Below are 7393 nucleotides of genomic sequence, written 5' to 3'. Positions count from 1 at the left end.
GATGCATGACATAGGGAAGTTGGAGTTTTGGGGAGAGTTTTTGAGGAAGGAGGAGCTGGCGGAAGATTGAAGACTATACTCTTAGGTTGTATTTTTCTTTTCTTTCTCAAATCTCTGTTATGGATCTCAACTTTTTGCTTTTTCTTTTGATTGTAAGAATGCATTGCTAATTGTTTATAGCTAGGGTGAATGATGGAATCTCAACTTCTAATGGTTTGATTTAAAGTTACTCGGTTTGCTATTTTCTTATTCATTTGGGTTGATTGTTTGTTATGTTCATAATGTCGTTTTGATACTTGATCACCATTGAAACGTATTTGTGATTTGTATTGTTTTTGAGAGATTCAATACGGATTAAACATATGGTCTTATAATAGGTAGAGATACCGTTATGCCCTATGAAATCATGTTGTGATGATCACTGTGATTGAATGCATGTTTATATGTTTGAAGGTTGACTAGAGATAGTTAATCTCATATATATATACATAGAATTGAATTGAATGACCATCGAGAGAGACTTTTGGTTGTAATTGGATCATCGATTTTCAACCTAGGATAAGGAATAGGAAGATCTGAGTTATGAACAATTGAATCATAGAAGGTCGATGGTGGATTCACAAACCCTAGTGTCTTAGTTTTGTGAGTTTTGAATCAAAGAAATTGTTCTACTTACATCTTTTATTAGTAAATTAGTTTTCGTTACAGTTGAAGTCATTGCTAATGTGTGTGTTAGGTTAAGGTTAAATCGGTTAAGGTAAACGCCAAAAGTTAGTCCTCGTGGGTACGACACTTTACTTATCACTATATTACTTGTCACGATCCGTCCACTTGCGGCGTGATAGAAATAGGCAGACAAGTTTTTGACGCCATTGTCAGGGACTAGCTCTTTTGATTATTGCTTTGACTGATATTAGCTTTAACTGTTAAATTTTGTTTTCATTATTTTTTGGGCTGAGCTATTTCAATTTGTGTAGGTGCAGGGATTGAGATAGTGCATGAGCCATTCAGAACATTTGGATATTTGTGAGTTCGATCCTAAGATAGAAAAAATGTTCCATCAAAGATGTCGTGAACAGAGAGCAAAGAAGGAAGAGCAACCGAATAATATGGGTGACAACGCCAATCAACTCGTTCAAATGGCGCAGCCTGTTGAAGTCAACAAAATAGACATTCTGATGGGGGACTTCATGATGCCCCCAGTGATTGAGCATCAATCAAGTATAATCTATTCGCCTTACGGGAATGAGAACTTTCAGTTAAGGTCGGACGTGATCAATCTCTTCGCCAACAACATACCGTTTTATGGAATGAGTGAGGAAAATCCACACTCCCACCTGTCTCGATTTCTAGAGTATTGTGGGAATGTCAAGTACCAAGGAATTAATGAAGAAGCACTCAAGATGCACCTCTTCCCTCACACTCAGAAGGACAGGGCTCGAGAGTGGTTAGACTCATTACCACCGGGCAGTATTACTACATAGACAGACTTGGTACAGAAGTTCACACTCAAATACTTTCCACCGGCCAAGATTAACAAGCTTAAGCATAAGATTTCAACTTTTCGACAAGCTGAGTCTAAAAATTTTCATGAAGCATGGGAGAGATTCAAGGAGCTGTTGAGAAAGTATCCTAGTCATGGTTTTCCACTATGAGCTTAAAATCACTTTTTCTATGCTGGACTCACTCCTCATGGTCGCTCTGCAGTTGATTCTACAACAGGAGGATCTATCCAAAACAAATTAGCTGGGGAGCTTCATGACCTTTTTGAGACAATGAGTGAGCACTTAATGATGTGGCTAGATAGAAACTCACATAAAAGAGTAGATGGAGTGCATGGAGTGGATGTTAACATGTTGATGTTGGCTAAGATTGATGCACTATCAAAGCAGATGGAAGCCTTAAAGTATTCTTTGAATGCTAATATGGTGCAAGGATCACTCCCCATATGTGAAACTTGTGGAGCAACTCATCCATCATCTGAATGCCCGTTGCTCATAAATCCACCATTCACGGAGCAAGCTACCTATGCTCAAAATTTTCAACGTCAGCAAAATTTCTAAAGGCAGTAGAATAACCCATTCTGGCAGACATACAATATGGGTTGGAGGAATCATCCTCATTTCTCTTATGGTAATACTCAGAACATCCAAAATCCACCAAAACAAGGGCGGCCACAAAGGGAAAAAGGAGGATGGGAAGAAGTAGTTTCAAAGCTTCAAGAATGAAGTGACCGACCGATGCAGCCATTAAGAATATTGAAAATGAGATTGGGCAACTAGCAAAAATCCTAACAGAGAGGTAACTGGGCACGTGGCCTAGCAACACTGAGGTGAATTTGAAGGAGCAAGTAAATGCGATCACAACAAGGAGCGGGGTATAACTCCCAGAAATTCATGTAAAGAGACCCAGAGTTGCAAAAGAGACTAAAAAAGTTCAAGAGACACTAGCTGAATTATATGAGTTCGAAGCTCCAAATAATCAAGAGGAACAAGAAGCTTCAGCTAAACAAGAGCTCCAAGAGAAGGTGATGCCACCATCGGTGAAGCCATATGTCCTTCTGATTCCATTCCCTCAGAAGTTGTGCAAGCACAAGATGGATAAGCAATTTGAGAAGTTTTTGGAGGTATTTAAGAAACTTCATATTAATATATCGTTTGCGGATGCCTTAGCCTAAATGCCCGGCTAGGTATTCAAGAAACTTCATATTAATATACCGTTTGCGAATGCCTTAGCCTAAATGCCCAGGTATGCAAAGTTCATGAAGGAGATCCTTTCGAATAAGAGGAGATTGGATGAACACGAGACTGTCATGTTAACGGAGGGGAGTAGTGCTATATTGCAAAATAAGCTACCACCAAAATTGAAGGATCTAGGGAGTTTCACTATCCTTTGTACCATTGGTAGTTTATATTTTGAACAAGCTTTAGGTGATTTGGGTGCTAGTATTAATTTAATGCCTTATTCTATTTTTAGGGAACTTGGGTTAGGAAAAGCAAAGCCTACAAGGATGTCATTGCAATTGGCGAACAAATCAGTGAAACATCCACACGGAATTGTGGAAGAAATCTTGGTGAAAGTGGATAAATTCATATTCCCTGCTAATTTCGTCATTTTGGATATGGGAGAAGATAGGGATGTTCTGCTCATATTGGGGAGACCTTTCCTAGCCACGAGAAAAGCCCTCATTGATGTGCAGAAGGGACAATTAATGTTAAGGTTGAATAAGGAGCAAATCACTTTCAATGTGTTTAAGGCACTCAAATTACCCAGCTCATCAGATTTGTGCTTCTGGATAGATATTATGGACAGAGAAGTAGAGGAATTTTTCAAATTGGAGCATCTAGCAGATCCTTGGGAGGCATGCATCATGCACTCACAAGATGAAAATTTAGTTTCAGCTACCATTAAAGAGTGTGTGCAGTGTCTGCAAAGCTCAAAACCCATGAGAAGAGGGAGACAATACATGGAATTAGGTATTAGTCCTTCTCGGCCAGTCCCTTCAATTTAGCAAGCACCAAAACTTGAGTTGAAGCAGCTGCCCTCACATCTTCGTTACGCTTATTTGGGGGAATCCTCTACTCTTCCAATAATCATTGCCAATTCTATCAATAAAGACGAGGAAGATAAATTACTTTGGGTACTTCAGGAATACAAATCGGCTATTGGATGGGCTATAGTGGATATCAAAGGCATTAGTCCTTCCCTTTGCATGCACAAGATCCTCATGGAAGAAACTTATAAGCCAGTAGTGCAACATCAACGTCTACTAAACCCTCATCTTTAAGATGTGGCTAGACCTGAGGTATTGAAATTGCTTGATGCTGGGATTATTTACTCCATATCAGATAGTGCATGGGTTAGTTCTGTTCAGGTTGTGCCGAAAAAGTGAGGTATCACAGTGGAAAAGAATGAACACAACGAGCTCATTCCAGTCCGACCAACTAGAGGGTGGTGAGTTTGCATAGATTATCGCAAGTTGAATGATGCAACCCGAAAAGATCACTTTCCCCTACCATTCGTTGATCAAATGTTGGAGAGTCTAGTAGGCCTTTCCCACTATTGTTTCCTTGACGGCTACTTGGGATACAATCAAATTCTAATAGCCCCGGAAGATCAGGAGAAAACAACATTCACTTGTCCATATGGCACATTTGCATATCGAAGGATGTCTTTTGGCTTATGTAATGCACCTGCTACATTTCAACGCTGCATGATGTCAAATTTTTCAGACATGGTGGAAAGATTTATTGAAGTATTCATGGATGATTTCTCAGTTTTTGGTTCATCATTTGACAAGTGTTTAAAGAACTTGACTTTTGTTCTAAGGCGTTGTGAAGAAACAAATCTCGTGCTTAACTGGGAGAAGTGTCACTTTATGGTCCAATAAGGAATTGTGTTAGGACACCGAATTTCAGTTAGGGGCATAGAGGTCGACAAAGCAAAGATTCAAGTAATTGAGAAACTCCATCCACCAACGTTAGTCAAGGGCATCAAAAGTTTCTTAGGGCACGCTGGTTTTTATAGAAGATTCATCAAGGATTTCTCCAAGATTACGAAGCCATTGTGCAACTTGTTGGAGAAGGATGCCAAATTTGACTTCTCGGAGGAATGCCTAAAGTCTTTCAACATGATCAAGGAGAAGTTGATATTAGCACCTGTGGTTGTGGCACCAGATTGGGACTTGGCATTTGAACTCATGTGTGACGCTAGTGATTATGCAGTGGAGGCATTTTTGGGACAACAGACGGATAAGATATTCCATCTTATTTACTATGGTAGTCAGACTCTCAATGATGCTCAGTTGAATTATGCTACCACAGAGAAAAAGTTACTAGTAGTGGTATTTGCGTTTGAGAAGTTTCGATCTTATCTCATTGGGTCCAAGGTGATTGTCTACACTAATCACGCAGCCTTGAGGTATTTGTTCGCAAAGAAGGATGCGAAACAAAGGCTGATCAGATGGATATTATTGCTTCAAGAGTTTGATTTGAAAATAAGGGATAAGAAAGGATGTGAGAATGTGGTGGCCGATCATCTCTCTAGAATGGAAAATTTCAAGCAAGCTGCAACTGAGGACATAAATGAAAAATTTCCAATTAACAACTTTTCATGGTTGAAAGAAAGACCAATGACATAGAGGCACCTTAGTATGTTGATTATGTAAATTATCTTGCAAGTAATATTATGCCACCAGATTTTAACTACCATCAGCGCAAAAAGTTTTTTTCAGATCTCAAGTATTACTTTTGGGAGGATCCTATTCTTTACTGACGAGGTGTCGACCAAGTAATTCGGAGGTGTGTCCCGGAAGAAGAAATGGAACTGATCCTAGAGCAGTGTCATGCTTCACCATATGATGGACATTTTGGGGCAACAAAGACAACAACAAAAGTTCTTCAATTTAGATTTTATTGGCCTACTCTCTTTAGAGATGCTCAGACATTGGTAAAGAAGTGTGACCGGTGCCAACGGACAGGAAACATATCAAGGAAGCACGAAATGCCTCTTCATGGAATTCTTGAGGTTGAGCTGTTTGATGTTTGGGGCATTGATTTCATGGGCCCATTCCCACCCTCATTTGCCAATGTTTATTTTTTGGTAACAGTGGACTAGGTCTCCAAGTGGGTTGAGGCTGTTGCATTACCCACTAATGATGGCTGGGCCGTGGTGAGCTTCCTCAAGAAAAATATTTTTACTCGTTTTGGTACTCCTCAGGCTATAATAAGTGATGGGGGAAGCATTTTTGCAACCGGTACTTTGACGCTATTTTAGCCAAATATGGGGTGAAACACAAGGTTGCTACTCCTTACCATCCACAAACAAGTGGTCAAGTGGAGATTTCAAATAGAGAGCTGAAGAGGATCCTAGAACTCACAGTGAATGCATCTCGTAAAGATTGGTCGAAAAAACTTGACGATGCGCTATGGGCCTATCGCATTGCATTTAAGACGCCTATTGGGATGTCACCATATCGCCTTGTCTTTGGAAAAGCATGCCACTTACCAGTTGAGTTGGAGCATCGAGCCTGTTGGGCAGCGCAAAAGCTAAATTTTGATTTAAAAAAGACCGGTTAAAAGAGCTTATTGCAACTAAATGAACTGGATGAATTTCGGTTGGAGGCATATGAAAGTGCTAGGTTATACAAAGAAAGAACCAAAAAATGCCATGATCATCACATTCATAGGAAGCAATTTAAGGTGGGGCAAAAAGTGTAGTTATTCAACTCACGCCTCAAGTTATTTTCATGTAAGTTGTGCTCAAGGTGGTCTGGGCCGCTCACTATTGTCAAAGTTTATCCACACAGCGCCGTTGATGTCACTCATGACACCAATGGTACGTTTAAGGTGAATGGACAACGACTCAAGCCATATCTAGGGGATGACTATGCCAAGGAAAAGACATCCACCGAGTTGAGCAATCCAGAATGAGCAACAACACAGTCAAGCTAATGACTCTAAACAAGTGCTTTTGGGGAGGCAACCTGTAACACCCCGTTTTTTCTTACCGAGCGTGTCACTATGCTGGGGTCCAAAATATACATAAATTCTTTTTTATTTTGTATATATCTTAAACCACAAGTATCGAATTTCAAACATAACCCCCATCATATCATTCACAATGCGAAAGCAATAATCGAAACCTGATATGGTATAAACCTGAATTCACTATAATCATAACATAGAAATCTGTACCATTTTACATCTTCAATAGTTAAATACATGGAGATTCGATTCCCGAGATAACATCTAAACACCCTAGATGCAATTAAATGATACCGCGAATACATAGCCAATTCCCAGCTCATCTAAATATATCTGGATAGACAAATTACCAGAACCACCTGCTGAATCCATCGGACACGTCATCATGTGTCGTTACGTCTTAATCATATCCTTGCTATCTGCAAGTACTAACTGGAATGTTTGAATGTTCCAAGGGTATAACCCAATTAGAAGATAAACCTTCTAGTGAGCGTTTAAAAAATAGTTATATGAATGTATGATGCAAATACGTGAACAAACATTTGCCCTAGTATAACTTCCCAGGCCTAGCCTGGCACGGAACCCTAGAAAGAATCTTGACACCTTCGGCAAGATAATCGTAACGTTGTTTCATCAATTGTCCTTGGGGAATTATGGCTACACTATCGGGGCGACATCCCATCCCAACACAAGTATCAATATGTCAATAACATCATGACATATGAAAATCATGTCTTTTGATGCAACAATATATGAACAAGTATGATAAAATGCTCATAACTTTCATGAATAACATGCATAACATAAGCATTCATATCATATTTAAGTTTTTTTGGGAAAAACCACTCACTTGATGCCCAAAATTCAGAACACCTCGAAAAATGCACATTGCCTCGATTTGAGCGTCC

At 39.6% G+C, this 7393-nt stretch overlaps 1 non-coding gene across 1 annotated transcript; it reads right to left on the bottom strand.

The window, feature by feature from the left end:
• Positions 1-1538: 1538 nt before the first annotated feature.
• LOC127792710 (small nucleolar RNA R71) lies at positions 1539-1645 on the bottom strand. Its single transcript, XR_008021182.1, has one exon. It is a non-coding gene; the product is annotated as a small nucleolar RNA R71 (small nucleolar RNA).
• Between the last annotated feature and the right edge of the window lie 5748 nt (positions 1646-7393).

Source organism: Diospyros lotus, chromosome 15, assembly GCF_014633365.1.
Source record: "Diospyros lotus cultivar Yz01 chromosome 15, ASM1463336v1, whole genome shotgun sequence".
NCBI lineage: Eukaryota > Viridiplantae > Streptophyta > Magnoliopsida > Ericales > Ebenaceae > Diospyros > Diospyros lotus.
This window is presented reverse-complemented; position numbering and strand designations above follow the sequence as displayed.